A 24,321-nucleotide genomic window follows, 5' to 3' on the forward strand; every position below is an offset into this window, starting at 1 on the left:
CTCTGAACTTTCTCACCTGTAAAAGCAATATAGCAATTAAGCATATTCTTTCCAGTTAGTGCCCCTTATAAGGGGCACATAAGCCATAGTTGATAGCAAAATTTATTTGATACTTCATGCAGGATACTATTTTTGCATCTTGGCCAAATTTTTACAGTTGGGGATGAAACTGTGCTTTACTGGTGCACTGCAGAGAGTTGTCAGGGCTGTCATTAGCATTTACAGATGATTTAGTTTTCAGCTTTCCTGTGGATTTTCCAATATGCTGACTGGAGACACTTTATCCACAATGAATTCTTGTGACTCCTTTGAGGGTGAGAAAAATGTCCTTGAGGTCCTGCTTCCTTGCAGGGTGCTCTGGCCACATGCAGGAGGACAGAGGTGCCAGCTGAGAGGGGAGCAGCTGAGGATGTCGAGAAAAAGGAGAATAAAAGACTGGGGAATAAAGCCAAGATTGACACATGGAAGAGGGAGCGGACAATATATTGACAGTCCAGGGTACAGTTAAAAGCAGGTGGGGGGTAGGGGAAGAAGGAAGCGATTTGAGCTGGTTGGGGAACGAGGAGGTTTAATCCCTGAGAACAGGGATGAAGATAACTAACAGAGAAGAAGCAGGTGGAGAACTGAGGTAACAAAATCAGCGTAGAAGCTTAGAAAACAGAACAGCCTTTGGCAACAGCTATCAGATTTCATTGCAAAGCATGGCTTTGCACCAGTAATTCCTGTATCTTGATACTAGTTTATTGAAAGAAGAGTGGAAGTGAGGCTTAGCAGTTATAAGTGTATTCCCCCATATTTAAGCATTGCTATGAAATTCCCTACAATTAATTTCGGGGTAGTTAGTCACCCTGAAGTGTTTGCTGCTATTTTGTAGTCTCAGTTGGGAGCCAGAAATGAGCACTCTGCCTCTTTTCAAATAACCTACCTGGCCAGTTTTCAAATTTATTATCATCTAGCTTTACAATTTTAAGCTTTTTAAAGCAATAAATTATTTTAAGCATTTTTATACAAATGATGCATTTATTGTTTCAGTTAAAACTGTTTTTCTTTTTTTCTAGAACCTTTTTTGCTGAAATGATAGAACCCAAAGCAGTGAAATGACCAAGTGTGAGCATTTAAAACATTTCTGTGGATTTTCCTTTTGTTCCACAGCTGTTGTTTCTATGGAGTAGTCACTGTTGCTATGTATTTTTTCTCTTTGTGGTTGCCAGAACATGACTAGCCGGGTCAACATGCTCATGGTGTTAGTGGGGAATAACATAATTGCTGCTTGATTAGAGGAGGTATTTTAGAAACAGATTTCTGAGTTAGAAAAAAATCCCTAAAATATTTAAATTTCACTAGTAATGGCATAATCATGAGTAATTAACTAAACAAGGCATGGTTAATTGGGATGAGGTAACAACCTTTATATTGGAAAAAAAGGTAGGGGGGAAGTAAATCTGAACAATATTCAATATTATGATGTCCTGAGCTTTGCATCTATGCAGTGTGCACTTATGCGTATCAATCTAAAATCTTTAGAGCAATGAAGCAGTGATCCTTTAATTATTTTAACGAACACTATACTGCCAGACAGGTTAAGTAGTTTCCTGCCATAGCTGAACAATCATGACTAAAAGGACCCTCCGCTCAGTCTGCGTTCCCACGAGTGCACTCAGATGGGTGCACTTTCACCTAAAGGGCATGCAGATGCCTGACAGCAAGCTTTTGGGAAGTGTTCTGAGTCATGAAACTTTTAACAGTTAATGGGTGGTTTTTCACAGATGCGAGAGGAAGAGAAACAATAGACCATGTCACCAGCAAAAACTGGCATGTTACACCTCTTTTCCTGCTTTTTGTGTTGTATTCAACCATGGACTTTCGGCTACATGTGTTGCCTTTTATCATTCTAAGAAATGCTAAATGTAATTTATAAACTAGCAAAAATGGACTATTATGCTTCTTATGTTTTGAACAAGTTTTCTTCACAGGCTGCTCAATTTCTAAGTCAGTCAGATCTCACAGCCTTGCAGCTTAGAACATGTTTGAGCACGAAACTGCATTTTGTCATCTTGAATATCACGCTACAGAGGAAATGCCTTAAGAAAATTCCTAACGGAGCGTAGACAGAATGCAGTGCAGAGATGAAGCAGCTCAGAGGTAAGCGGAGCTGATTTGCACCTCCGAGTGCTGCTGTGGCTGAATTCTGACCCTCATGCAGGGACGGTGTCAGCCCAGTGAAAGCTCCGGGATGCCAGGAATTTCTTGTCAGCAGAAAGAATTCACACTCGCAACATTCATTTTAGTGAAGACTTCTGCATAAACAGATTTGCCTCTAAATTACTGGAGACCACCATTTCTGAAGAGAGGATGTGAAATAAAAATGTAGCACCTCAGAGCGGGAAGTAGAGCTTGAAGGGTAAGCATGTCAGGGAAGACAGTGCTTATAGCCCAGACTGTTTTAGTTGTACAGCAGGATGAAAACTCAGCTGTTTGCACAGAGTCAAAATTTTACAATAGAAATGACGGTGTAAGATCAACTATGGATCCCAGGGTTATGGAGTATCAGCAAAGGAATTGAGACAAATGCTCACTGCCAGGCTGGCCAGTATGCCATCCTGCACCAAATGTATAACGAACTCCTGGCAGCACTGTGATCACACTGTACTGAGATCGTGGGCATCTGAGGATCGTTATTAAACTGTGAATACTCCATATCCACTGTTTATTGTTTCCTGTTTGCTGTGGGCTTAGAAGTTCATTAAAAAGCTACAATGTGACCTTTGGGTTTTTGAGAGGTATAATTTGCTACATAACTTCAATATTTTGATAGTTTTTCTCAAAAGAGGTCTAAGCTTGGGAAAAAAATGCAATATGGACAAGCCTGTTATTATGATGCATATGAACAAGTGTGTTGCCAGAAGCAGGTTTAAAAATGTGCTAAATTATGGACCCAGTATATACACATGGCACCTAGCTCCTGTAAACCAAAAGATGACAGATATTTGTTTAGAAAGTTAGAAAATCTATGAAGATACAGCTTAATCGAAATCCTGATTGAAGAGAGACCCTCAACCATGCATTATAACCAGAATAATTGGACGCACTGCGAAAAAAAGAGAATATACAGTAACTACGAAGGCGCCTCAGCATTAATCAGAAAAACTGAAACCACTGTCAAGACACAATCATACTTTGATAAAGTGTGCTTCAGAAAATATTTGAAAAGCATAGAAATGCACAAGCCATGAAAGGAATCCTGAATTGACAATTCAGAAGCTAAAGTAAGGTCAGCAAAAAAATCTTTCACTGTTACCTAAAAAGATTGCCTTTTGGAAATAGCAGTGTCCTGGTGAGAGTGATAATGGCAGGTTTATGCACCTTTATTCAGAGTGATGATAATTAAAATGGGGACTAACATACCATTCTTGATGACAAAAAGGTTTTTTGCTTTACACCGCAGTGTCTCCGCTCATAGTTGAGATAGATAATTTGGAACAACAGCCTTCATACGTCTGATTTGTGGTTTCATCTGTTGGCCACATGAAGTTACTATCTTTGGTAGAGTTACCTTCAGTACTATTTTTTGTCACCAATATCTCCATTACTGAATTAGTACTGAACAGAGATTTTTTTTCTTTTTTTATTTTTTTCCCCCACAGCATCACTAGACATCATAATGAGTGACTTCACTCACTACGTGTTAGTTCATGCTTACTGTGTACTTGCCTGCTGATGAGATTCTACTCCAGCTTCTCTGCTATGAACTATAGATATTTCACTTACACTTAACAGGAACACATTTCTAAGACCATCTGAAAATTTGTGGAAAGTCTTGTTTTCATTAAAATTTCTCTTTTGAAAGGAAAATAGAAGGACAAATTGGGGAAAGAAACTGACATGGAGACATCATTAAGAGCAGCTTTTAAGGGGAAGAAAAATGGTGTCAAATTCCAGTTTCACAAGCATTCAGTCTCCTTGCTGATGTAGCCTCATCTTGTGAGTGTCATTGAAGACATCGCTGGTGATGTTTCCCAGTAAGCTGGTGAATTACAGAAAGCTGCTGGACAAAAACAGATTAAGATTAAGTTAATGAATTGGTTCATTTGGATCAATAAAATTTTGACCTTTGAGTTGAGAGACAGAAAAGTGAAGGGCCTGCTGTGACTGGAAGATTCAGTACAGTCATTAAATCAGTTCGATAACTCTACCTTTAAATTTAAGAAACAGAGAACTCCTAAATCGTTGGTAGGTTCAGTGCTTGATGAAAAATGTTTCTCAAAATTAGTATCACTTGAGTCTCCCTTTACTTAGGTTTTACAGAACTGAAATTAGAATAACTGAAGACTAAGTCAGTACCATGTTTAACCTTAAAAAAAAAAAAAAAAGATTATTTTGCTCTCTGTTCAGGGGGTCAGAATAAGACAAATAAATTCTGTTGCGAGTGCCTTAGTAATGGAAGCAAGGTGAAGGTATATTTTGACAAGACTGCTACTGCAGAATGAGGGCTATGGCTAAGAAGTGACAGCATGAAGGGGAGTCATGGGATAAACTCAGCTTTTGGATGGATGTGGGACTGCTACATCCTCCTGTGTGAGCTAAGTTGCATTTATTCCTAGTGGCTAGAAATAAACCTGAGTTCCAGTGATGTAAGCAAATGAAGTTTTCATTTCAACTGATTCTGTAATTTTATGGATATTCTCTTTATTTAAACTTGTCTCTTTGAAATATATAGCAAAGAAACAGGGCAAAAGGTACCTAGGGTGAATCTCCTACTGAAACTACATAGTCTCACGTAACATAATATTTTTGTCTATTTATATTAGAAGACTTACTAGACAGGAACTTTGCCTGAGGAATCAGAAGCACAGTGCTGATCACTTGATGTTTCTGAAATTTTTTCCCTGTGAAGCCTGTATGCAGTTTGAGGGGAAAAAGTGAACACTTACTCTTTTTGATAAAGATGTTGTGTGTACATTTTTTTCTTTATATCCTAAAATGTTACAGGGTGTGAAGTGTGTGGGGAAAGATACCCACTGAGGTAGTGTGTAATGCTGCACTTTACCATTATATTGTGAAACTTAATGTATGGTGTTCCTCCCTACGTCCTTTCAATTCTTTTGGGATATTTGAGAAATACAGCTGCTGGGTTTTAACCCATGGAGATGTCTATTATTTGGAAGTTTAACAGTGTGAAAAAGGTATTACAGACTTTTGCAAAGAAGCATGAATTTTTTCTTAAAGGGCATACAACGTTTTTTAGTACAACTTTTTTCATATTCAGAATACTTAAGGAATATTAACATTTCAATTCCATAACAGGCAACGTAGACTTGTTTAGCAAAGAATAGAGATAGTATGGGAATTTGTAACATTCTAAAACTTCAGCAATGAACATGAATGAAAATATCTCTTTGTTCCCTATTCACTTATTCTTTTTGTAATACTACTTTGCAGTTAAGGGACACCTCCCTCCCTGGCACTGCTTCCCATCCCCAGCCATCTGGAAGATGGAGAAAAACGATCTGTCTGATAAATTCTGTCGTGATTGTTGCACTGATATCCAGAGGGGCTACAGTTTTATAGAATCAATGTTCCAAGCAAAGGCTTTCAGCATATCACTGTCATATATTTCCCTACAGAAAGGGTGTAACATTTTTTGTGTTTTATTTTTCTAACTGTGTGGAGCCATTTCAAACCTTCTGGGGACAAATAGGTGCTGTTCTTAGAAGGTGTCCCACTGTCTTAAAGTGTGGTAGTGGGAATTGAAATGTTAAGAAACCTCCTGTAGCAACACTGGAGAACAAGATTGTCTTTGGATCTGTTACTTGGGATCCTATTCAGCTTTTGCCACATTAAAAGGGGGATTACCTCCAGTTACCCTCGTGTATCACTGGTAGACATAAATGCTAATTACATTGCCATGATGTATGATAACAGCTTTGACAGGTAATAGACTACTTTCCCTTCTTTTCTGAAAGGGCTGGTGAAAGTTTTGGAGGATTGTCCTGAACTGTACTTCCTGTAAAATCGTAACAAGCATAATGTTCATCACTCCATAGTGTTGTTTTTTTTTTTTTTTTTTTTTTTTCCTTCAGGTTAGAGATTCACTCATTCTTCAGATGTTTCTGTATTGATGGAAAGCAGTGCAATGAGTATTTAAGGATGACATATTGGATGAAGCGGGGAGAGGAAGGGGAAAAGATAAGGTCAGCTGCTATTCTACTTGAATATATTTCATTTAATAAAAACAAGACAGACAGATATTTCTAATGAAGGTATAGATTTGAAATTATGTAAACTCACTGGTCAGCTCAAAAGTAATAGAATTTTTTTTTTTTTTTTTAATAGATAAGGATGTCTTAATACTTGCCATTACAGTTTTCTCAGGTACCTTAAAATATGAGTTATAGGATTGTTTTTTGCCAAGTTTTCTTTTGTTTGGTTCTAAGAGAGACAGAATCTGGCCAAGAGTAATGATGCAAAACAAACCGTTTATCTCTGAGGTAAACTTCTTGTTTTTTTTCAGGCAGCCTCTGAACATATAAAGTAAAATATGCAGCAATAGATATGACTGTAAGCTTAAGATCAAGGTCTTTTTGACAAAATCAGTACACTGGGATTTGCTTTATGGTGAACTGTAATAGCTTTACGGTGAACTGTAATATTTAATCTCTAAATACTATACTCTTTTCTCGAAGACACACTTCTCAGTAAGTTATTAATTTTGTGACTAATACCTAATATCGATTGGCTTGATCTGAAATGGTACAATTCAAGGACAATCAGTACTATTTATGGCTCTATGTTGATCACTGTCTATCATAGTTTTATCATTAGACAAGTCATCTGTATTAATTTTAATAACATTTCAGTAAGGCCACTTTTGTTATTCTAAATTTGTGCAGTTCTTTTAAGTTTCCAACAGTAGAATCTCTGTAAAATTAATTTTTGGAGTTACCAATAGTAAGCACTATCTACAGAAATCACTGCTGGAAGAGTGTTGATAATACTTTATGTTTAGACTTTTAATGTGCATGACTTTTTACTGAGTGATACTTTTCTCAGATTATGACATTTTAACATTATCTGGTGCGTTGGGTTTCCCAGGATTCTGTGGAAAGAACACAGATCTTAGTGTGTATATAGTGATGAATACATTCACTTTCTAGGTGCCAGACTGGCAGAAGCTTGTATGTGGATGTTCCTTAGTCATGGGGAAAATGTTCAAAGTGGTAGTGCATAGGCTGATGTGACCTGCCCATATGCCTCAACAGCAAACCAGAACTGTGCATCGTGGGGGGGAAGGTGGATGTGAATCAGGTGCCAGTGTCTGATGAAGTCGCCTTTCTGTGCGAGGGCTGCTGACAGTGTTGTCTTGCAGCTTTTGCAAAATTGTGCTCTTAAAACATTAACTGGTGACCTAATTCAGTTCAAATTGGGATGTGCTGGTTAGGCATCAGACTAAAAACTTTGTTTATGACCTGCAGCCAAGACTAACAGTGGAGCAAAGATAAAAAATTTATTATTGTATCACTAATTTTTCTATTTAAATTTCTACCACTTCTTCATTTGCAGTTATTTAATATATTTAATGTTAAAAAAAAATTTTTTTTTAAACTTCCTGCTTCAGTGGATTACACATTTAACAGGTTCAAGAAACTCATTTGTTGATAACCACAGGTGAAACATGTGGGACCAATGTCTGAGGAGCTTGCTGGAAAAAGGGTGCTATACATTTTGTGTGCTCAACCTATCCAGCAGCAGGAGAATGCAGAGCTCTGTCACTGCCTTTGCTCCGCTTCCTCAGCAGTGTGCCATAGACTTCCAGGCCCTAATCTTTAGCTGACAGACACACAGACCCTGTACCAAAAGAATATAAAATCATATAATGAGGTTGTAGCATAATGTGTGAGGACAAGAGTCTGGAAATAACACGTCTTCAGCCTTCTTAGATGTTTCAGTTCCTCTCTCCTGTAAGTTTCTGATGTTATATTGCATACATTCATGAATAGTTTGGCAGTAGGAAAAGAGCTAACATTTTAGAAAGTAGGTGTTCCTTCCCTGTGTCTGTGGTATATACAAAGCATGTTCCATATTAAAAGCTGTTTCTTTCCAGTCTACAAGTATCTTGCTGGTCACTGTCTTTATCCTTGAAAAACCTCTATGAAATAATAAAGAATTAATATGAAATACAATAAGAAACAAAGGAACACTGAAGATGACTTTATGTATATCTGTGTAGTAAAAGCATCATTAAGATGGTGTGTGAACCCAGATATTCTGAGTCGTCATGCAATATATCTAGGCTCTTGAGAAAATTCATGGTCGCTACAGTTTTGCCAGGTAAGGTGTTATACTACTGCTTATTTTTAAAAAAATCTATGCTTGCTAGTGCTGCTAACACACAAAGATGTCTGTATTTGTCTCTATTTTCATCTTTTCTTTCCTTGAATCTTAAAAGCTTGAAGAACTCCTGGGGACATTTGATGAAAAATGAAATTATAAGCAGGTAAATTATCTACTATTTGCATGATATTTATATGTAATTAATCTTCACTGCAGCATTAATAATTCAGAAACCTACAACCAAGTTGAAGTGCTATTTATTTAAAAGTGAATCATAACATCATGATGTTCTTCTAATGACTGATACATTACTGGCCACAGAAGAGTTTTGCAGGTGGTAGACTCTTGCAGATTAGAGTTTGAAATCAAAACTCTAGAGATGATCTCAATTGAAAGAAAATCTTTTTGCTATTGACTCTGATACATGTAAAAAACTAATTTCCAACCTCGAGGTAAAACTGGTGAAATTTTCCTTAACAACTTCAGGAAACCTTTTCTATTAGTTTGAGGCTCTTCCTCAACATAGCTTGAGTAAATTTCCCTCTGGATCATGCTGTTGAAAGTATAGACTTCTAACTCTAACAGTTGATTTAAGATGTTAACCTAGTGCCAAGCATTTTACAAGTTAATTTGGGTGTGCTGAGTGATACTAGGTGATAGGTTAAGCAAATGTATCAACTAGTCAAACTAATGAGAAGGCTATTCTGTTCTGATGATAGATGCAGAAATGACTCAGCAAACTGAACTAAACCAAGTTTGGCACTTTAAAGGGCATACAGTTGATTTCTTGTGCATGTAGATGGCTAAGATTGAAATGTTCTCCGTTATATGAACTCTTTCAGAACCAGAACAAAAGGTAGAGAAGAGGCACCCTATTAATATGCATTAGCACATTAATAACAGCAATAGAAGAAAGTAACAGGGATGAAGTTTGGATGCCAAAACTAAATGCTCTTTGCTACAAATCTTGAGATAACTTGGGCTACTAGAAAAATCAAATCCAAATGCTAATCAACCAGAGTTACCTAACCAATGAAAGGCCCACTATGACTGGCATAGGGAAAATGTAGGCAGCCTGGCAGGTTTCAAATCAGATTTTTCTGAGGCTCTGGAAAGGAAAGCAGTGGAAAATGACAGGATTTCAGTGATTGGGATATCAATAACAACCCTGTTTAATCAAATGGCCAGACAGGAGTATTCTATATTCTGAAAGAAAACTGTGGTAGAGATGGGAGGTTTTAAAGCAAGCTGGGGTATCATGTCATTTGAAGAACCTGTACAGACTGTGAAGTTAAGAAGACTTCAGGGATGTTTATGGCTGTCTCTCACCCACATGAGTCCTGCTGCACCGAGGGAGTCTGGAGAGAGCAGAGGAATGGAACAAAGAAAACAAAGGCTTTATTTTAAGGAACTTTGACTGCTTTTTAACTACATTTGAAAATGTGAAAGTAGTCATTCAGAGAACATTGTCCTCAATACTGAATACACCAGAATGCCAAGGCTAGAGTTAGGAAAGTGTGTGCTCTACTTTGTTAATATAGCTTGTTTCATCTATTAAAACAAAATGCTTAATTATCTGAAGAGAATGTGTCCTATCATATATTTAACTGATAGGAAGCATCATAAATCCATTCAAGTAATGTTTTCTAAAGAAGAAAATGAATTCTTTCCCCTTTATTTAAAAATATTTCCTTGATCAAAACAATGCTAAACATAATAGTGCTTGAAAAAGATGTATTTCAGTAAGGGTAGGGAAGATTAAAATACGTGATGAATGTGAAAGCAATTTGACTAAGAGTTCTCTAAACTGATAAATTCCAGGGCAATGCTGATTCTTTTTCTTCATTTCCGGTTGTCCTTGAAAAACATGAAGTTGCTGTATTAATTCATCACCTAGGCTTTTTTTTTTCCAGATTGATTAGGTAATAACAACTTTGTATCCTATTGGTGCATTATTTAGACCCTCTGTAAATAAGCAATTTGTCTCACTTGAGGACTTCTCCTTCTGGTTTAGGGATAGAATACTGACAGAATACAGCCCTATTTTTTTTTACAGTCATTTCAAACCACAAGAGTTTAATCAGAACTCTGATATTGTTATTATCTAGAAAATGTTTAGTTTTAGTGTGTTGTGATGATTTACTTCTGGTTGAATGTCACACAATGAAAGTGGTTGGTTCCTTATAGAGTCATAAGAGCAAGATAGTTTAGTTCACCAGGTCAAAAGAAGTTTAAAACTGCTGGTACTTGGTTTCACAGCTGTAAGCTTGAGGGATGAAAATAAGAGATTAAAGACAGCATTTAAATACAGATAGATAAAGACAGATTTTAAAATAAGATTTAAAAGACAGCAAACCCTGACTGCTTCTTACTTCCAAATACTGGGGAAACAGTCTGTTATCTGCACAGCAGCAGCCTCATTTTTTGGGAGAAGCTGTTTAACATCCTTCCAGAGTTTATACTAGTATTGTTATTAAATGTGGGGAAGAACTGAAAGGCTGATGATTTTTATTTTTTTTTTCTAATGTGCTTGTAAATTTCAGATTACACACGCGTTATTTTTTGAAGATTACATGTTCAAGTGACAAACTCCAAAATCCTAGTTTAAATATCTTGGGTGATATGAATACCAGTAATTTCTATACTTCTTGTCCTGCTTTCCATTTTCTAACCTTTCTTCTACCAAGTCCTGTAAAAATAACCAATGAAAATGCTGACCTCTGCACAGGATTGGAAGACATCTGAGTAAGTGCCAGAAAGCTCTTTTGGACTGAGAATGCTAACAGCGTTGTCTATCTAGCCAGCCACCACTACGATGGTGACTTCCACTCTTCACTGTGACTGAGCACAATGGTGACTCTTTGAATCCCAAGTTTCAGGCCCTCATTGCTAGTATTACATCAGACTTATTAGAAACTGTACTATTAGTTTGGGCCATTGTTTTGTAGGCAAAAAACTCAAAATAAGAGCTATAATTTTTACATGTATATATATATAATTATTTTTTAATAAAATATATAAAGATATATTTTACACAAAGGACTTGATTTTTTTTTTTTTTCCCTTTGAGTATGTGTATGATAGACCAGGCTATTATTTTATCACAAAATCTTTTTCTTCAGATCCTTAATTTTGTTTTCACACAGACAGTGTTTAGAGAAGAAACTGGAATACTATCATAGAAGTGATTTGTGTATGGTTCTTGTGAGTTGTCAAAGCTATAGATCATGTCTGGAGCAAGGTGAAGAAATTTAGGAATAGAATGGACAGATGTGTAAAGATAACTCAGTTCTGCATTTGAGAAATGCAAAGATATACCTTGTGCTTTTGAAGTTCTTTGTGACATTGGACAAATGACCGAGACCAGAAGCGACACCGATAGTATTTCTCATTTCTGCATGACTGACTCGGCATTCTGGAGTTTCATTTGCTGGAGCACTCAGCCTTGCAGCTGAAAGTGGAAGTCAGCTTGGGAAGGGCAGGCAGTAAAGAAGCACATGAGAATACTAGCAATTCTGGAAATGTTAGTTTCTGCATATCTGAAAGTATACTCATAAATTCAATATAAAATCCTGATAATTTGGACTTAATGCTTGCTTTAATTCTCCTTCATTTAGAAGAAAATAGCTTAACTTTAACACTGTTTATGCTTGCTTGTGGCTCTGGTGCAATGTGCTTTTGGAAAGTTAGTGAATAGAACAAGACACTGCTTAAGAATAGGTGAGGAGTAACAGCTGGGTTAAAGTGCATACATTACCCAAGGCTCTTATATGCATGTATTTGATATCGTCTGGAGAAAAACCTTTTAGCAGATGTCTTTGCATTATGCCTATGTTTACAATTGTAGCATTCAAAATCATGAGATGGAAGGATTTGGAACTGTCAGTTTTGGACCTTCCCTGCTCAAGTTCTATGGTCGACAGCAGTGGTTGACAGTAAGGACGTGTGGTTAATCGTGGTGGACCCACCACTACAGACGGACTCTTAACATGCTATAAATGTGTAATCCCTCTTTCTTTTTTAGACTGCATGGCCAAACATCCACGTGAACAAGTGGCTAGAGTTTACACTGGTTGTTTTGGAAAGTGAGGTATAAGCCCTCAGTGATGGAAGGTGTTTCCTTCCTCTGCTAAGGTTTCATCAGGCATCTTGGTATTTAGTTCATATTTGGGTACTAAATAATTTTGACTACCATTAATATTCCTTCTAAATTCGGATCCTGCATTTTTTTCTTCACTCAGCTTGGTCAGCCAGTGAATTTCAGGAAGAGCAAGTTAAATGTTAGCACCAGACAAAAGACAGGGTGAAAAATCATTACAGTCACTGCAATGCCAACACATACTGGTGACACATTCTGTTGACGTCCCATCTGGAAAAGTAAATTATGGCATATTCCACCAAATAATATGCTTCACTGATTAAATGTACCCATCTGCACACCTGTACATACATGAAGTTACCATAACACAGAGCAAGTCAAATTATGTGAATTCATTCCAAAATTTATATGGGATTATTAGAAACATTTTATGACTCATAAGTAAGCAGCAAAGGGAAAGCAAGGATCATCTTCTTTAGAGAGCACAGAGAACATTTTAATTAAAACAATAAACTTTATAGTATAGATTGGAGATAACACTTTAACATACTGCTAATCCCTAAGTGTGAAGGTTGCACAATAATTTAGAGGTGGCAGTTTCGATTTAGTATAACTCTTTGCACAAAGAGATAGTGAAGTGAGTAATCAATTATCTAGTGCTGAGGGTTACCGAACAAGGCTGAAGTGACAGCAAAAGGCAATGAATGCACAGTGAGAAAGACAAGTTTGCAAATTTAAAGGCTTAGATGCAAGCACAACAAACTGAGTGAGTAATGGTGTGTGCAGTAACGAATATCAGATGCTGCTGACATATGCCTCTTGCTGTTTGTGCCTCTGAACATTGATACAGATGTTGAGTGTTTATTTCTAATGATGGCCTCTGTTGCCACAAGGAGGAAGGGAAGGCCTGGAATAGTTACGTTGCTCACTCTTTATAACTTATGCATTAAGCTATCATGAGCATCACTAATTATTAAATCAGGAGTGAGACAGGGATTTTAAAAACCTGGTGATTAATGCTGTGATTGAGTATCAAATGCAGTGGCTGATTAGGTGCCATGTATGTGAGTGGCTACGTGAGTGGTTATATTAAAAAGACAGGAAATAGTTGCATCAATTCCTTTTTAGTACAGGGTTGGTGAAAACATGCAGTCTGTTTTATAGACTAATCACAGAAAAACCTTCATTGGAGTAGCAGCAAAAAAAAAAAAAAAAAAAAAAAAGGCTTAATCTTGCTTACATTACTCTGATGCTCTGATGCAGCAAAAAACAAGTAAAGGATGGGAGCGAGACTGAGGAATTATATACGCTTTAGATCAAGGCAGAGTGGGAGGAAATAGTTCTCACAAGTTGACTTTACTCTTCAGAAACCTAAAGCTCTTTCTTATATATTGATGTTTTTATTCATCAGAGATGGCCTATATTTACTTGTTTTTTGCAAGGCTTAATCTTTTCACTTTTCAGCATCAATAGAATATGAAGAAACCATCGTGACTGGATTAAAAGCCGTTGGTATGTATATATCTTCTAGGACAGACATAATTAAATGGTAGAGATTCTGAAGGAGAGAAGCAAGAGTATTTTGCAAGTTTACTGGAGGAGGTGTTAAACAAGGGCATATATACTTGGGTCTTACCAGTGGCTGCTATCGTTACCCTGGAAGAAAGGGGTGGCTGAATTTCCGATGATTCGGGCTGTGCAGATTTAGAGACAAAATACGGAGGCTGATGTGTCTCTGAGAGCTGCACCATCACCTCAGACGGACAGAGGTATAATCAGTTACAATTGGAAAGAGCAACCAACAATAAAGAATGAACATCTTCATTCAAAAGTAATAAAACATACTGAAATGGAAAAGCATGCTATGTATTGAAGAAATTGCTTACACAGCTTTAACAGGCACAGGATTGTCTGTTGAGTCATGTGAAGCTCTGTTTCAAGATTTATTAACCTCAGAGCTTACATATATCTAGTTCAACAAGCTAACCTAAGTGAATGAAATCCCTCTATAAGCATTAAGAACCTGATTTACCATTTCTGCTCATAACACATTCACACATCCAGAACACCCGTGCTGACTGTTCTGGATACCCTATCTTTGAATCAGAAATTAAGAAATGCTGCCTTTGTCATTTGGTTGTGTTGTTGAAGCTAAAGAAAAGTACTTCTGTCAGTATTAAGACCGTCATGCTTTTGACTGCGATGGAGATTATCCTCTTGTATCACTTCTACACACTTGTGCAGAAGAAAAGTAGCTTTATCTGAGGCTTAGGCAAAAATCTTTTTCATTTCCCAAAAGAACAGAGTATATGTTTAGCTAGACGTTTTAAAAATTACATGTTGTCACTTTGCATTTCTCATATAACACCAAAAAGGAGGCAAATGTATTTTAAAATGAAACCCAAACACTAGAGTAAAAAATAATAAAAATGTTATAATTCCCTAATAGACTGTCTATAAACATAAAAGAAAGAATTGACAGTATTAAATATTTTTAAATTATGTAGCTAGCAATAAACAGTTAAGGAAAAAGTCTGTGCCTTGCACTACTCCTTACAGTTATATTAGCTTTTCAGTCCTGCTATTTCAATGTGTCTTTTGTCAAAGTGATGTTTTTATTCATATGCAAATGTGGGTCTCTCTGAACATGTGATTGAGACAAAGAGTACAGTAATTGAATAAATATTATGTTACAGAGCTAAGTCTAGTGAAGCAATTTCAATTTGCTGTCAGCTGGATGACCATTGCTTATATCTATGTAGTTAATTTCTGAAGATGAAGTATTTGCTTGAAATATTTTTTTTACCACCACTGATAATGACACCAATAATAAGTCAGATTTTTTAAATAGTGAACAAAGCAAGAGTATAAACTAAAATTAGGCAGCTGTAGAAGGGTAATGACTGTTGCTTAAGTTTCTAAAGGTAGAGTTTGGGGAATTTGGAGTATAGTGTGTTAACAGCAAGAAGCGTGGCTCTTGCCTGGTCTCAGGCAGAAACTGCATTCACAGTCTCCAAGTATGTGTGATTTGGTGCTGAGATAGCATGAACTGGCACTGCGATCCAAATACCCAGCTTTTGCATGACAGAAGATTCTGAATCTATTTTGAAGTTGTATTTATCAGAGGGACTTTTAAAGTGTTTTCTATGGCTCTGTACTGCAAAAAATACCTTGCTATGTTACAGTTTTTCTGGTAAACTTTGACAAAGTTTCTCTTTCTAGGAAGCTGGAGGGAAACTGGGAGAGAATTACTGAATTGTCAGTATTTAAAACATCCTAGTGGGATTATAATCCTGGCTGCCAGCATTCCCGGTCCCAGGGAGCCACTGGACCCCTGGGTTTTGTCTCTGTTGGTGTATGCAGGTCCTTGACCAGCAAGGCAATGTCTCGCCATTCAAGCTGCTCACTAGGACTGCAGCTTCTGAATCAGGCCACCGGCTGCTCAGTAGGTTTAAGTGGTTTTGTTCTGTTGCTTTAGCAGAACAAACCCCTCCAACTGTTTCGAATTTGACTTTTTCACTCCCCTCCCATTGATAATTCAGCAAGCAAGGCTGCAATTCTCTGTTGTGATCTACCTACACTTACCCTGAGGATGAAATATCTCAAATAATTATCTGTGTTTTTGATTGCATAACTGTAGCTGAGAAACACCTGAAGATGTTGACTATGTTGTAATGGATCATAACTTGCACTACAGTATTGTTGGCTGGTTTTGTGTGTGTTTTAAACTTCACATTAGTTTGTACTGGGAATTTACACCTTTTATTAGAGTTATTGGATTTTGACACTATTTAAGAGAAAATGCCTGCAGGTTATGAATAACATGGCTGAGAAACTCTGAATTCATATTATATTCTTCTGGGACTCTGTATCAAGAGAGCTTTTGCTGAATGTGAAGAAAAGTCATTTCATATAGTAAATCTGGCACCAAGCCCAGTTTCTTTATGGAGGTAAGGTAATTGAAAATCAAGATACAGATATATTTAGTTGATCATATACTTTTTTTTTTTTAATATATATATATATATCAGCTGCTAAATAAAGTTATTAAAGATAATTCTAGTCCCTTTACTAAACCAAATTTTATCTGAAGGAAAAGTGGTCTGTGCTCCTGGGAGCAATTTGGTATTCCAAAATGGCTTTCTCTGAAGTGTTTATTGAAATGGAGAAATTATTCCCCATATTCTCTCCATTTGGAATGGAAAGCTACTCTAATACAGTGAGTGACCCAAGGAAATGAAGAGTGCAGAGTAAAACAGTTTTTTGATGAAAGTGTGTGAGAGACAGGCACAGGAGACAGACGGTAGATTTATTTGAAGAAATGGGAACATGAAGTGCAAGTGTATGAAGAGATAGAAATGACTGCATTTTTCCTTGGCAGAGTAATGATAGTTTGAAAAGGTGTTTTGGCCAGTGGCATGCAACACTTTAGGCCCTTGTATATTGACCTTTCTGTGGATTAACTCCTTGAATAGGGTACCTGGTTCCTCTACTTATTGAGAAGCTTAAGCGTAGGGGAGTGAGACTTGAAGTGTGCTGGGTGAGTTCAGAAGAACTTATAAAGAGAAAAGTATTATTAATGTGATATTTTGAGATGTGATATTTTGAGATATCACCTTCTTTATTGAGAACAATGCTTAATCTTATACCAAATGTGAGATTTCATTATTTTTTAGCTTGAAGTTGAAGTTGGGACCATGACTAGGTGAGCGAGGTCTCCTGCAACTGCTGACATGCAGGACAACAGTGAAGATTGTACCTTAGGAGTATGTTCTACTCAACCTGTTTTCTATCCACAGTATTTCTGTCCTGTGGTAAATGGTAATTTTTACTTCAAGAAAGACAGAGCTGTAGGCTCAGGAACATTATAATCTTGGGGAGTTTCTTTGTATTACCTTTCTGTCAAGACCTTACTGGGAGCAAGAAGGGATAGATACAGATTTTGGAGGTCTCTAATAACGATCATTTTGCACTCCTACTCAGCGTCCGGGGAAAGCTGACACATTATGAGATACTGGTGAGATAATCTTCCCCCATCACCACCTCCAAGAGTGAAATCAAATAGCTTGATAAACGTCTTTCCTTTTTGCCTATCAAGAAATTTAGCAGTAAGAGAAACAGGCTAATGAATAACAACTAAATATTCTGTTCCCAAAGTATGTCTACAGTTATTTAAAATCCTTCTCCATGGCTCATCTACAAGGCAAGCTCTCACTCAAAACTTTTTGTTTGTCAGGTCCCATATCCTCTCACTGCCCGCTACCTTTTATCCAAGGTATCACTTGCACCCAGAGGTAGCTGGCCACTCATGCTCAGCTAGCTGCTGTTGACCTCTGCTCATCGCCCTCTGCCTATGGCCATGGTCAGCTAGGGGTTCAGGCAGCCTTTGCAACTGCTCTTCTTTAGTTATGCTGTTGGTAACAGCTGCTGTAATATACAAGGTCACTTACAATCCCTGATAATCTGCCCTGGAAAGAAGCCTTAGCTCTTCCAAACCACCTCTCTTAAACAAGCTGCTTTGATTTTTTGTCTTTCATGTCTGCAAGCTGTATTATAGATTAGGGCAAATATTAATCCTAGGCATACTTGGACATACTTAATTGTCTCAGATGTTCATGTATCTTTACATCTATAAATGTTAGTGACAACTTCCTCTTAATTTAATTTTTTAAAATTGAAATTTCTTCAAACATTGTAAACAAAAATCTAATTTCATCTTTCAGACCTGCTCATTATTCTTATTCATTTACTTTTCATGTCATTACAACCACCTCAATTGATTTCTTTCCTTCTTCTCTGGGACTTTACATATTACTGTTTTTCTCTCTGAGGCCTCTGTTACCAAGCTTATATATGGTGTTTTTTAATGTTTCTCGTGAAAACAAAGAAAGCTGTTTCTAAACTTTCAAGAACAGTGATGTAACAATGGTTGTTTATAAAGTATGATCCTCACTTTTAGAACAGGATTATGTCCTGTTTGGGGGAAAAAGTTTTAAAAGGAACAAAAAAAAAAGGATAGGAAGATAGGCAAGGGCTTGCTTTTAGTGGGAGATTAATGGAAGTAAAGGCTATTCTAGAAGTAAGACTGTTCAACATGACATAAGACACCGGCTTCTGTCTTCATAGAAATTAAGTATATTGTTACAGGACAAAAATGTCTGAGTAAAAGCTTTTTTTTTTTTTTTTTTTTTTCTGAAATAAGACTTGACTATTGTTACCTTGACCTTTTTTTTTTCAATGGCATATATTACTGAAAATGTAAGAGTTGCAATAGCTTTTTTTTTTTTTGCCTAATGCAGAGTGTAATGGACGGAGCATGTAAGACACCTTATAAATATTATACTGCTGCTGGCATGATGACAACAATACTTAAGGGATAATAGGGTTGTTTTTTCATGCTTAAGTCCATAGGCTTATTATATCTGGTTAAGGTTAGTGCTTTCATGATTATTTGTTTAAGTATTATTTGGAGAATAAATTGCATTAGGAATGACTTCAGGTGTAGAAAAAAAGCATTGTTAAACTTGTATGGGAAAGATGTTTCTTTAGAAATGCAAAATTAATTTAGTTGTCTTTGTTTGTTTGGGTTTGGCGTTTTTTTGTGTTTTGTTTTGTTTTTTTTTTTTTTTTTTTAAAGAAGCTTAGAAGGTGTTTTGGATTAGTAGGGAAACAACAGAAAGAGTACGGAAAACTTTATTGTCCATGGGAAATAATTAAGCCAAAATTCTTAAGAAAAGTTGTGATAAAAAAAATAGTAATCTTTTAGATTTATACAGATTTTAATGAAACTGGGACTGCATCCATTGTTGTTATGTATGATTGCAGCACCAGTGATACGTGGTTAGCTCTATATTATGCCTAAAATATAAACAGTTGATAAGGTTATTGAGGACGATCAAGAAAATTTAAGTAACCTCGAGTGTGTTTACATGTCTGTGTATCAAGGCTCAATGAAAGTTAGCTGAAGACAGCTGTGTCCTCATGCCCTCTTTTTCAGTCAGTATCTTGTTGTTCACTGTCACAGTGACAAATGAAAACATTTCATGGCAGCAACTGTCAAAAGCCCTCTTGTGAGCCCTCCGTTTTCTTTCTATTTCTCAGTCAACAGCTGCCATAAAATATGCCTTCATATCAGTAAACTACAACTCTGATCAAATGGGCTAGCTGTTAGTCACTGGCTGGTGGCCATTTAAATGGTGAATGATGGGCTTTAGTTGGCAATTTTTCACTGAAAGAGGAAATAAGTCTCTCTTTATAGGCTATCTCATACTACAAACATGGAATATTTATCTGTGACATAAGAGCCTATTCAAACAGTGCGGTGTCAAACTCACTATAAACAGATGTGCTGGCTGATACATAAAAAGGTGCTTGGCCTGTATCCTGCTGGCTTTGAAGTTTCCCGTAACTTTTTATTTTCTGGCATCCCCGTTACTTAGAAAAGGAATGTATGCACATTCATTGTTGTTGTGTATGGTGCCCATCCTAATTAGTAGCTGCCAGCCATCTAGGTATTTTTCTTCTATTTGTTCCACCTGATTCTCCATCTTGTCTTACCTGACTATAGAGGACCTTCATTTAATGAAAAATGAGTTAATGAATTTCTGGTCATGAGCAAGCAGAACTGGTGGGTGGGAAGTACAAATCTGGAGTGGAGTAGGGCATAAAATTCTTCAGGGAATGAAAGGTGTGTGCCCAGTGCTACATGTTAGTATATAAAAAAATAAGTAATTTTGTATGTTGTCCAGGGCATGAAATAAGAAATTAATCTATAATGTAACATGAAGAAAGAAAATACATCTGGAAATTATCCAACTCATCTTTCTTGTAATATCACTTATTTCTCCTGATGAATATCCAGTGAAAAACCGTGTATGTTTTATTTTCTTAATGGTCACTAAAGTGAACAAAGTAAATTATTATATTGAATGGAAAGTAATTTGATATCAGCTGGTGTTGCAGAAATAGATTAGGTTGTTATTGATCATCCACTCTCAAGGCTAAGATGTTTTGGAGAGTAGCCTGTCAGTTTTGTCTCTCTGCTCTCCCTTGCTAGCTCCTGTTCTTTGTCACACAAGAGAGCTGAATATTATGATAGCAATTTGTTTTTTAGTTTTAGGAAGATTGTAAATGTGTAATTGTAAAAGAGGGAGTGGATCTTTTGATAATAATGCGAAATAAATCAACTAATAGTTCTCTGCCCTTCAAATTAATGACTTTTTATTTATTTATTTTTTTTTACTTGTAGAATTATTTGCTTTATGTAGTATTTGCCAAAAGCTGATTTCCAGAAAATCAACCCAAAATAACACTTTGACCAATTGAATCATATCTGACCTTGTTTTGATGGCAGTGATTTTGACTCAAAGATTGGATTTTTCACACTATTTAGATCACTTTCACATTTCTTTTCAACAGCAGTGTTGGGACCTTCTTTATATTTGTATCACGTCACAAAGAGGTCCAACATTTCTTTCTTATTTCAATCTGTCCTTGTCAATGTGAAGGGAACTTTCTAGCCAAACTATCAAACCAAAATTTTATAGTTGGATAATTTTACTCAATCTTTAAAACCTTTTAGGGATATCCTGTATTTAGGCTTAACATTACCTCCTTCCCTCAGATCTTCCATTAGCTCCAGAAGAAAAGTTGCTGCTGAATCTTAGTACAGTATGGCAAGCTAGCTTTAGCCACTTTGAGGTGCATTGAAAATCTGCAAGTTTCAGACTCTAACACTTATGAAAAATGAACTCAAGCAATTTTACTTTTGCCTTTGGTCATGCCATAATTTAGGTGGGTATAATTTCTACAAACCTTTGATACTGTGCTAAAGCCATCTCTAATGTAAGAGTACATGTGGGTCATCAGAGACCCTAAAATGATCATCAAAGCCAGAATAGCAGCAGACAAGCCAGCATCACCTGGAGCTCTGCTGTATATCATCAGTCTCTAGGAGGTGGATGGTTACTTCAAACTTGACTAAGTCATCAGACCTCACAGTCGGTTGTCAAGAGCCCCAGTGCCTTCATGGTCACTAACCACAAACCCCAGAGACAAAAAGTCTTGCATATTTATACAAATTCATAAAGACAGTGCCATAAAGATACTGCCAGGTTGAGCCGAGATAAGAAAGAAAAGAAGTCTCTGGTGGATAAATCATGATGATACTTCAGGATCTAAAACCCTTCAGTGTTCATTCAGGCTGGGAATGGGATTTGTGGAATGAAAAATACGATGCTGACCTTGGTATTAAAGTCAGAAAAGCTTGAAATAGGCCCTAGAGCTATGCGAACTCTTTCTAAAGACATTTTTATTGTGTGTCAAAGAGGTAAACTGACTCATGTCACTCACCCTTTCCATCTGGGAAGCTGTACTTTTTATTGCCATCACTAACATATTCCTTCTCAGCGGTTCAAGGAGAGATATCTTTGCTTTCAGGGAAACAAAGGCTTGATACCTTTTACTCACATTTAAAGTAGGAAAAGGGGCTCAAGGGAAGAGAAAAAAGGGAGAGGCATACAAATTGATCTTCACAATCGAAAGTCAAAATTATAAGTTCAGTGACACTTTGACATTCCTTTACTTCAAGCTGTAGTCCAGTTTGTGTGTCTCAGCCAGCGTACATTTTAAGTCATATAATTGACTACATATATACAATTTGCAGAACACATCAAAGATTTCTACAATACTGTTGTCCGGACTGACCCAGCAGAGAGCTTTCGCAAAGAGCTTTCACTTACCAGGAGTCTTGGGAGGAAAGGAAGACTCTCACATCTGTCTTTTGCATGAAGTTCCTCTGGTCAAATCACAGATATTTTGAGTATTGAGCCTGGACTACACCGCTTGTTTTGGTCGTGCTCTTAGCCACACAGTTACTCCATGGCTTAACTGCAAGCAGCTAAGTCCAAGTGCAACTAAGACCTTCTTCAGGTAAGTGAGAATGAGACACATTCTTAAAGAGTTATACCATTTCATCATGGTTAAGTTTGTTATGCTTTTTGGTGTTTAATCCTGCCTTGCTGACGTGCCTCATTAAGCACCAGTCTTGAACTTTTTAGTATTGCTTGGCCTTAGCTCTTATTAGCACTGAAGACAGTAGGTATGATATAAATATGAATCTGAATAAGAAATTAAGTCACCCACTTGCATGATCTGGATGTATGTAGTACTCAGTGATGTAGATTTAGAAATTTCTGTTCTTGTTAGTTTTTGCATAAGATATTGAGAATAGCATACACTACCATGAAATGTATTAAACAAATTTTGATCTTCAGAGTAAATATATATGAAGGAGTTTTTCATTGTTCTTGCATGTCACATTAGGATATGTGTTAAGTTATGAAGCCTCTGTAAGTCTTCAGCATATGCTAACTGCAGCAAGGCCCAATGTTTATTAGCAAAAATTTATTTTCACCAGCTTAGAAACATGGATGCCAATGTGCTACCTCAAAATTCTTAACAATTTAAATTTAATAGAATCACAGAATGGTTTGGGTTGGAAGTGACCTTAAAGATCATCTACTTCCAACCCCCCTGCCCCGGGCAGGGCCCCCTTCCCCCAGCCCAGGGGGCTCCCAGCCCCGTCCAACCTGGCCTTGAACCCTTCCAGGGAGGGGGCAGCCACAGCTGCTCTGGGCACCCTGGGACAGCGCCTCACCACCCTCACAGGGAAGGATTTCATCCTGATATCTAGACTGAATCTACCCTCTTTCAGTTTAAAACTGTTACCCCTCATCCTATCCCTACACTCCCTGACAGAGTCCCTCCCCACCTTTCCTGTAGCCCCCTTTCAGTACTGGGAGGCTGATATGGCTCTCTCCGGAGCCTTCTCTTCTCCAGGCTGAACTCCTCCAACTCTCTCAGCCTGGCCTCATAAGGGAGCTGCTCCAGCCCCACCAGCGTCTTCGTGGCCTCCTCTGGTCGTACTTGAGCAGGTCCATGTCCTTCTTATACTGGGGCCCCCAGAGCTGAACGCAGCACTGCGGGTGGGGTCTCATGAGAGCAGAGTGGAGTAAAGGGAGAGAATCACCTTAATCCTGCCAAGCAGATCCCAAACAGCAGATTTGTTCCACTGGTTCTTAGTCATATAACAAACCTTTAGTTTCAAGTATTGAAATGTGGCAGCAAAACACCTTAAAAATGCCTTTGCCAGGCATTTATATTGTTGTTATTAACTAATGAATTATGTTTTGAGCAAATAATATTATTCACTAGCATGTGAAAGTATAGTTCTTACTCCAGCTGCTTTTAGATCCTGTTACAGGTGGTGGTGAATGAATGGAAAATAACAAATATGGTAACTGTATTTAAGCAGGAGGAGTTCAGGGAAAGGAATTGTAGCAATTCGGTAAAAGATGGAAGAACAAGGAAAAAGAGGAACAGTAGCAAACTGATTAAATACACACAAATGGAGACTGTATGAGATTAATCTGTCATCTGTTGAAATATAACTGTTTATCTGGAGGAAAGAAATGTGGTAGATCTGAATCACAAAGATTTCAATACCTCATATGATATGCTATCACAAAGCAAGGGTTAGTTTAAGTTCAATGACAGGAAGACTGTTAGAAACTTGTTTTAATGGGTGCATGCAAGAAGATGTGATACCTGCTGAAAAGAGCACGTGGCGGATTTGAACATGACTAACAAGTAGAATTCCTTAAACAACTGCAGGCTGACCATAGTAGGGAGAAAAATAAAATTAGAAAAAGATTAATCAAATTTGCTGATTCAATAAAGTTATAAAGTTCACGTATAAAGAAAGAGACTGGATTTTAGACATAATGAATTAGATGGTTTTGAGGAACAGGGTATTAGAAATTAGATGAAACTGAATAGTATGAAATCTAAGGTTATTCATATGGAGACAAGGAGAATTTTTACTAGAATCA

The sequence above is a fragment of the Tyto alba genome, unplaced genomic scaffold (genome assembly GCF_018691265.1).
Source record: "Tyto alba isolate M040663 unplaced genomic scaffold, T.alba_DEE_v4.0 Super-Scaffold_48, whole genome shotgun sequence".
Lineage (NCBI taxonomy): Eukaryota > Metazoa > Chordata > Aves > Strigiformes > Tytonidae > Tyto > Tyto alba.